The 8,165-nt window shown below is 42.0% G+C and overlaps 1 long non-coding RNA gene across 1 annotated transcript; it reads right to left on the minus strand.

The window, feature by feature from the left end:
• Positions 1-786: 786 nt before the first annotated feature.
• LOC139054069 (uncharacterized) lies at positions 787-7,952 on the minus strand. Its single transcript, XR_011511009.1, has 3 exons — positions 6,882-7,952; positions 5,661-5,818; positions 787-996 (listed from the first exon to the last, which is right to left on the minus strand). It is a non-coding gene; the product is annotated as an uncharacterized lncRNA (long non-coding RNA).
• Positions 7,953-8,165: the final 213 nt, after the last annotated feature.

The raw sequence follows: 8,165 nt of genomic DNA on the forward strand, positions 1-8,165 counted from the left end.
TTTCTCGAGTTGCGTCGCACTGTATGTTTATCGGTGTTCTCAGCGTGCATTTTCCCGCTGCTCCTTTTTTGTAATCCAGTGCATGCATTAATTCATAACACAAACATTACCATATGCCATGCTTTTTAAAATGTGCTTCTTACCGCTGCCTTTCCACTCCACTCAACTTGCCAGTATCTATAACATCGACAAGTTCATAGACCAAACAGTCATGACATTAGTCGGGCAGCGGACTCGGGCGAGCGTCTCAGTGCGCGTTTTCAGAGCATCGCAGACCGGGCGCCGTAGCAGAAATCTTCCTCGCGTCTGTGCTTGCTGCATACCCGAGTTGTAGCCGATGTTTGCCGGTTTTATGTTTCGCGAGCCACACTTCACGCAGCTTGTCCTGCGGCTACATGTGAATAAGGCTGACTGCGGGCTCCGTTGCGTACATCCGGCATTGTGGCACCGAGCAGCAGCCTACCATGTTGCGCGCCTTCAAAGGCAGCCACTACCTATTGTAGTGCTTTTATGCGTTGTAAAGGAGACATTCGAAGCGGGAAAATTTCGCCACTAAATGAGGACCGCAGCGTACGAGGGAATTGAAACTCTCGTTTTCAGCTCGCTTCGGGGCTCCCGAAGCAGCCGACAAGGCCGCTATGTCCACGTGATCTTTCCTAGCACGTCACGCCGACGGTGGCGCTAGCTTTTTCAGTGGTGGAGCTCGAGGCCAATATGAAAATGGGTAACGGCAGCCGCGTTTACCACGTCTGCTTTTCGTTATCTCTGTGCACATCGCTTACCTCAGCCAAAGCCCACATTCCTGGAATTCCTCCTCCGGCCCCCGCCTGGAAACGGAGGACTCGCTGGTCGTCGCGCTTGGCGAACACGGCGACCATGGATGTCCTAGGCTGCTTGCCGCCTTTAAGACCATTTGGCACGTCGGGTGTCGTTGCGAACGCGCTCATGTAGTTGTTCATGATGAGGCCTGGTACTGAAGCCTTCTTGCTTCCAAACCTGCACGCGCGCCAAGACGTGCGTTCTCCCTTCATTCTTTGTGCTTCGCTTCGCACTTTGAGTGGAAGGCCAATCCCTCTTAATCTCGTTCCGCTTACGTTTTAGCGCAAAGTGAAGAAAAATTCAACGTATTATTACCGGTTACTTCGGAAAGGAGCTCCAGGTAAAATCACAAAACACAAGATTCTGCGTTCGCTGTGTGTCATATAAAACTAACAGGTGAAATTATGGTCCTGTAAAACGTTAGCTCTTTTCTGCAACCGTTTTACAGGTATCTGTACCTGTTTTTGAGCAAATAACAGGGAAGGGCGAAAAAAAAATGACGAAGAAGGGTACATCCATGGGAGGGGCGCAAAGTTCGCACTATATTTCAGATATTGAAAGCGGGACTACATGAAGACAATGCAAGTGAACACGTGTCACACAACTTTCATGAACTGCACCTATTTGTTTGAACAATCTTCCACACACTTGTAAGTTAGTCGGAGTTCGAATACGTGGGACACATGTCCAAATATTGTATGTGAACCTTTGTGATATATATTGAGGATCAACTAGATAATCAGATTCTTTCACTTGCGCGCCGCGCAGGAATACAAAATACGGAAACCATTGAGCAACATAAGCGGTACTTCTTTGAGTTACAAGATGTCCATTAGCTGCAGCAATTTCATGGAAATTGGAACATTGATGAGAAATTTTTCGTTACTATAACTTAAAAAAGAAACCTAAAAATCTGTTTTATTCGGGATTTCTTGTTTTTCATGATTTATCATTGAACGTACATCCATATCAAGCCTAAAAGGCAAAGGGCAAAGGAAGAACTGCGAGTACTTACGAAATCGGCAAAAGATCGTTTCTTCGATGTCCAGTTAGGAAATCTTCTAAAAACTAATCCTCGCAAATTTTGGCGCTCTGTCTTGCCAACAGAGTCTACATCGGCATCTATAATCGCCAATGATGAAACAACTAATGATCCGTTAATAACAGCTGATGCTTTTAATGCCTACTTTAAATCTGTCTTTTAATCAGATACCCACGAAGTTCCATCCTTTGACCCTCCTAAAGTGACAACTCCGATTACTGATATCATGATTGATGAGCATGGTGTACTAAACCTAATACTAAAGTTAGACACTAAAAAATCAACCTGTCCTGATGGTATACCCAATCCTTTTCTCGTTCGTTGTTCATTGTGGTATGCTCGCTACCTAACCATCATCTTTCAAAAGTCCCTCAATACCGGCATCGTTCCATCCTCATGGAAGCTGGCCAAAGTACACCCATTATTCAAATCCGGTAATAAGCAGCTCTTATCTAATTATAGACCTATTTCATTAACATCATATTCATGTAAGATGCTGGAGCACATAATTCACAAACATATAGTGGAATTTCTGCAATCTAATAACATACTTTCTAACTTTCAGCATGGTTTTAGGAAAGGTTTCAGCACCTTAACACAACTAGCAGAATTCTCACACGACATCCTCTGTGCCCTTGATATCGGCACCCAGATCGATGCTATATTTATAGATTTTTCCAAGGCTTTCGCTACTGTACTGCATTCTAATCTCTTAATAAAGCTTAAGATGATCACGAAAAATTCTCACTTGGTTAGTTGGATTGCCAGTTTCCTTTCTCATCGGTCACAATGCGTATCTTATAGTTCAACTAATTCTTCTTCAGTTGACGTGTCATCTGGTGCACCCCAAGGGTCAGTTCTTGGTCCTTTACTATTTCTTCTATACATTAATGACTTACCTCGAAACGTCACTTCACAAATACGCCTTTATGCGGATGACTGTGTTTTGTATCGTGTGATTAACGCACCAGACGATAATCTTGAACTAAATTCCTCATTTGTCAGCTTCTGTACCTGGCGCAACACTTGGCAAATGAAAATTAATTTTACTAAAACTGTGATAATGTCATTTTCTAATGGTGCCTCTCCTTCATTGACCAATTACACTTTCAACGAGTTAACCTTGCACAGGGTCTCAGAATACAAGTATCTTGGCGTCATATTTACCACTAACATGTCCTGGTCACAACACATTAATTTCATTTGCACTAAAGCACTCCGGAAGCTCGGGTATTTGAGGCGCAATTTTAAGAATTCTCCAAAGGAAACTAAGTTACTAATGTATAAAACTTTAATTCGCCCAATCGTAGATTATGCTTCTCCTGTCTGGAACCCTCATGAGCAGTGCGACATTAACTCCATTGAGAGCATACAACGAAAATTTATTAGGTTCATATATCGTCGCTATGATCACTATTTCTCACCCTCTCGTGCCTTATCTTCTTAGAACCTAACCCCTTTATCCATACGCCGTCACATTGAGTCATTGAAGTTTCTGCATGGCATCGTCAATTTTTCTTATCATGTCTCACATCCCATATATATTTCTTCAGACATTCCTCGGTCAAGTAGGAGTCACCATAACCTTAATATTAAGCCTTACTTTGCTCGATCTAATAAATTTAAATACAGCTTTTTCCCACATACCATTGAATTCTGGAACTTAATTCCCGGAACAATTAGGTCACTGCCATTACACGATTTCCTGTTAAAAGTTAACCACACCTGATTTTATTAATTTTCTTGTTATTACAGTGTATTTACTCATTCTCGTTTTTGTACTGATTCTCAGTGTTGCTGCTATTTTGAGTTTCATTTGTGTCATCTGCCTTATTTCTTGTGAATTTTAATGTTATTGTTTACTTGGTTTCTTGTATGACTTTTTTTTTGTCTAACCCACACCTGCGATAGCCCCATATAGGGGCTGCAGTATGTACAAATAAATAAATAAAATAAATAAAAATATTCGCAGACTTCTTATACGTATTCCTGAAACCTGACTGGAATATGTTTAAGACCACCAGGAGTGCCCGTAAGTAAATACATTGGAACGGAGATATGGCTTTGCTTAATATACCCAGGGCCAGGACATCGGTATAATCTAGATATATTGAGAGTAGGTTTCTAATGCGATTTTTTTCGAACGTTACGATTATTTAAGCATATAAACAAAACAGAAAGAGAGGAGCCTTCAGTCCAAAAAAACGTCCCCATGTGTAAAAAACCTTGTTCTTATTCCTTCACTCATTCATTCAGGTATGGACCCTAAAAAAAGGTGGTCATCGTAACTACTTTTTTGTTGCACTAGTTACTTTTTTTATCTAAACCGGTGTTCACATGCTTGAGTAACTAACACATATAAAAAATTGGTCATCTTAGTTAGTACTTAATGGTCAGACTAGTTAAAGCTTTTATCGAACTCACATTTCATATACCTTGGAGTAATAACACATACAAAGGAAATTACCCAAAATTCCCTAATCACCGTCAGAAATATTACTATACAGGTAATCTTGCAATTTACAAATTGCAGCCGGTGAGTTCCTGTCGCGTACCTATTTGGAATTCCAGTATGACACCAGTTGGGATATATGTGCCGCCAAATTCAGCATAAAAGACGGGGAATGCGGTAGATGGAAATTCAAGACGATGAGCAAAATGTGAACAACGTGAATGCAGGAGCCAACGTTTCGACAAGTGGACTTGTCTTCTTCAAGGCGACGTATGCTTCCCTCGCCACAGCATATATAAGTGGGGTTCTTCTAAAGGAGAGAGGGTGTGAGGTGGGAGGATGCGGAAACGAGGAAAAATGTGTTAGCCTGTCGAATTGAGAATAAACGACGGAAAATGTGTTAGCGGGTCGAATTGCGAGTAAATTCAGCATAAAAATACACTGTCATTCGCAATACTTATTGGAGACGTTTTTTTATGCAGTGAAGCACAGGCGTATCTTGAATGCTCATTATTTCATTCCACACTTTCAGAAATGTCTCAAAGCTGTTGTCAACGCGAAAATTAGTTTCACGCGAAGACATTATTAGTGGATCTTTTTTTAAATTGTTCATTATACGTTTCGATTTCTCGTGGTAGTATTGACAGCCACGTCGAATATTTCAGCTCACGGTCAAGAAGTTTCCTTTCTGCAAGAGGTGATTTGTAAACATTTTGTAGAACTGAAAGCTAAGTAATCGGTATGCATATGGCTAAATTTTTTGTATGACTAACTCTACTCTTACCTACTGCAGCAGTACTAACTAGTAAATAGTGACACATGGACTTGTTGATCTTGTACCCGGGAGTGCTTTTGATCGTCTACCGAATGTTGTCGCTCAGCGCGGCACGCACCCGCATGTATCGAAGTTTCTCGAATGTTATCGATGGTTCTGCTGTCACCGAAGCTTGTGTAATCTGATTTCGTGTGTGACGCGAATTGCGTAGAAGTTTCGGGAAGACACGCGGGCACCACCGATTACTCTGGAACCTTCGATGACTCGTGTATAAAGGCTGACGCGCTTGACCGGCAGATCAGATTTTTTTACAATCGCCGACTATGTTCGCCGCTGTCACCGCTCTTTGAGTGCTGCCTGTTTTTGAGGGCACAAGCTCGCCCCACAAAAGGCCAGTTTCTTCATTTCCAGTTTCGCTGCTTTCTTCACCGTCACTACTACGTGTCAATAGGGTATCATAAGTAATAGGTACAATGGTATATTTAAGCGTGCTTCTTATGAAATTATCAGAGAAAAACAATCTTCCAGAATTCCGGCAGGGTCAGCACCTATGTAATTTTTTGCGGACTTACGGTTCGTTGATGCCGGATATGATAGTCACGGCTTCGAAACCCTTGATTATGGACAGGTGGACACCACCGTATTCTGGAACAATCTTGTGCTGTGAGTTCTTGACTGTCTTTCCATACAAAAGGCTCTCCTCTATTTCTTTCACTAGTTCCGGAAAGCCCTGCAAGGAGCGTTTGTTGAAGTTTGTTACAGAAGAAAAACACGCGGTGTGATTGAGTGTTCATAGGCGCTGAACACGCGAACCTGTTTTCGTCGGGATCTCTTATTTTCTGAAGTGGCCACTTGCGTTTGTTGTTATATTCTTTGAAATTCACATATTACGAAAACTGATTTTGACAAGTGATGCGATTGCACCTCTTCATGTAAACCTAAAGAAAGAATAGTGTCCTACAATACTGCAAGTATTCAACCTAAAAAGGGGTGTCTTTTCCCTGCACTTCTAGAAACCTTTTATTTTTAAGAATCTGTTCAAAACACCTGTCAATGCACATTTCTACATAGTTATAAGTTCAATATTTTCATTTCACAGCTAATGAGCACAATGTTACTGTAGACATTATGCCTCGCTCCGCAGTCTGGTGGATCTCAAAAATATGTTGCCCCTTGTTCAACACATGTCTGTGTGTTTATAACATCATCAGTGTATTGGCCCTCCCCTTCATACAGAACAACATAGCATCTCTTCCTTTAGCAGTTACCAATAAAACAGTTCGGCCTAATTTATTATAAATATTTACACACGATATTGGTGGAAGTGAATTGATTTTAAGATGAGAGGGAGAGATTTCTGGAAAATTTTTATTTAAGTACACGATAATGGAGAATTCTTTTTGCGGAGGGCATGGGGAGGACCACTTCACTGATTTTGGAGCTGTTTGTTAAACCTAAAAAGAAACGTCCAGGTTCAGTGACTGCAGTGAGTACATTTTCTAAAATATACATTTCTTAATATTCTAGAAAGGTGCAAAATTTTGAGAAACACAAGGACAAAAGCAACATAAAATAAGATGACAAAATTGTAGTGTCCACGCGACATTATGTCAAATGCGGGAAACATTTATGGATTATACACAGCTTCGATATTCCAACAATTTGAGGATAGGGCTTTTGCACTCTTGGTCAAGTTTTGCATACTGTCTTCTATAAAAGCTGCACTCAATGCTGCGGGCACCGCATATAAAGGTCCTTTCAAGGCCGTTAATACAAGACAAAACGCAGCTTACCTACTGGTCATGGTTGTATGCGGGCGATGGGCGAACGGGGCGTTTGTATGTGGCCCTGCCAAATTGGTGCCAAGAAATGTGCGCCAACGCGTTGAGAGAATGCAAAGAAGCAAAAGCTGTTAAGGGCGGAGATGATGATGCTAACTGCCTTTAGGAGAGCATTCTCAAAAGCGAAAGAAAGGAAAAAGGTGGAGAGACCAGATACACTAAGGAACAAGTAGTCGCCTATGTTCCCCTCTTTAGAGTATCGGATTGGCAGAAAGGAGAAAAGAATGTGCCATTGGAGAAGGATGAAAATCATTGCGTGATCTGGCTGAAGAGTCCACTGCTGCCACTGGTAATTGCTGCCATTTCGATGAGCCGGCGATCTTATGCTACTGTGTTCGTGTTGAGGAATCATCTGGCCGCATCGATGAAGGCTCTCAGTGATCTCAGTAATGTTACTGTAAAATTTCAAGCCAGTGCAACCTCTACAACATTTGTATGCGCTGCAGCCACACAGGGGGGACCAGTGGCGGCCGGCAGACATGTGCGCCGGATTAGGCGGGTGCAGGTGTGCGTGCTGTACCTCAGTGAAGCAGCGTCGATTCAGGAAGTCGACTATCGCTTTCCACGCGCTATGCTTGCTAAATACTTCATTTCTGGCATCACATCATATTGAGCCCACAAATAACGGATCTCGTCAATTTAAAAGTATTTACACGTACTACGGACACCCGCATACGAACACGCCCGTCAAAGTTTTTCTGTGTCAACTTGCCTTAACTGCAAGCTTAGATCCGTTTCTGTTATCTACAAATGCATTGTTTCAGCAATCTTTTTTTCTTGTGTAGCCTAATAACCTAATCGTCAAACTTTCATGCGCATATGTGTATTTGCACCTGCATTTAGAGCGTTGACAGTAAGCCCATGTACGGTTTTGAGCAAGAAATATTCTGTTTTTATGAGGAATTTGCGCATCGAGAAAGGAGTTCATAGCATTTTGTACTTGAAGTTTGTCAAAGGACGGCAATGTTTTGAAAGATTTCTTAGTGGGTTACGCAATTTACTCCATGTAGTGTGTAGATTTTCGAAGGTTTCTTGCTTTCTACTACAATACGTCGGGTTAACTAAAATTCATAGTGCAATTGGCTCCGGGCATGCTTCACGCGCAAATGATCATTCACCTGCCATGAAGCAGCAGCTCCGATGTGCCGGTTTGCCCTAGATGCGTAATCACCCACGCATGTCTCGGAGATGAGCTGTACACTCGTTACGCGTAAAAGAGGCGAAGTTTTATGCCAT

The sequence above is a fragment of the Dermacentor albipictus genome, unplaced genomic scaffold (genome assembly GCF_038994185.2).
Source record: "Dermacentor albipictus isolate Rhodes 1998 colony unplaced genomic scaffold, USDA_Dalb.pri_finalv2 scaffold_561, whole genome shotgun sequence".
NCBI lineage: Eukaryota > Metazoa > Arthropoda > Arachnida > Ixodida > Ixodidae > Dermacentor > Dermacentor albipictus.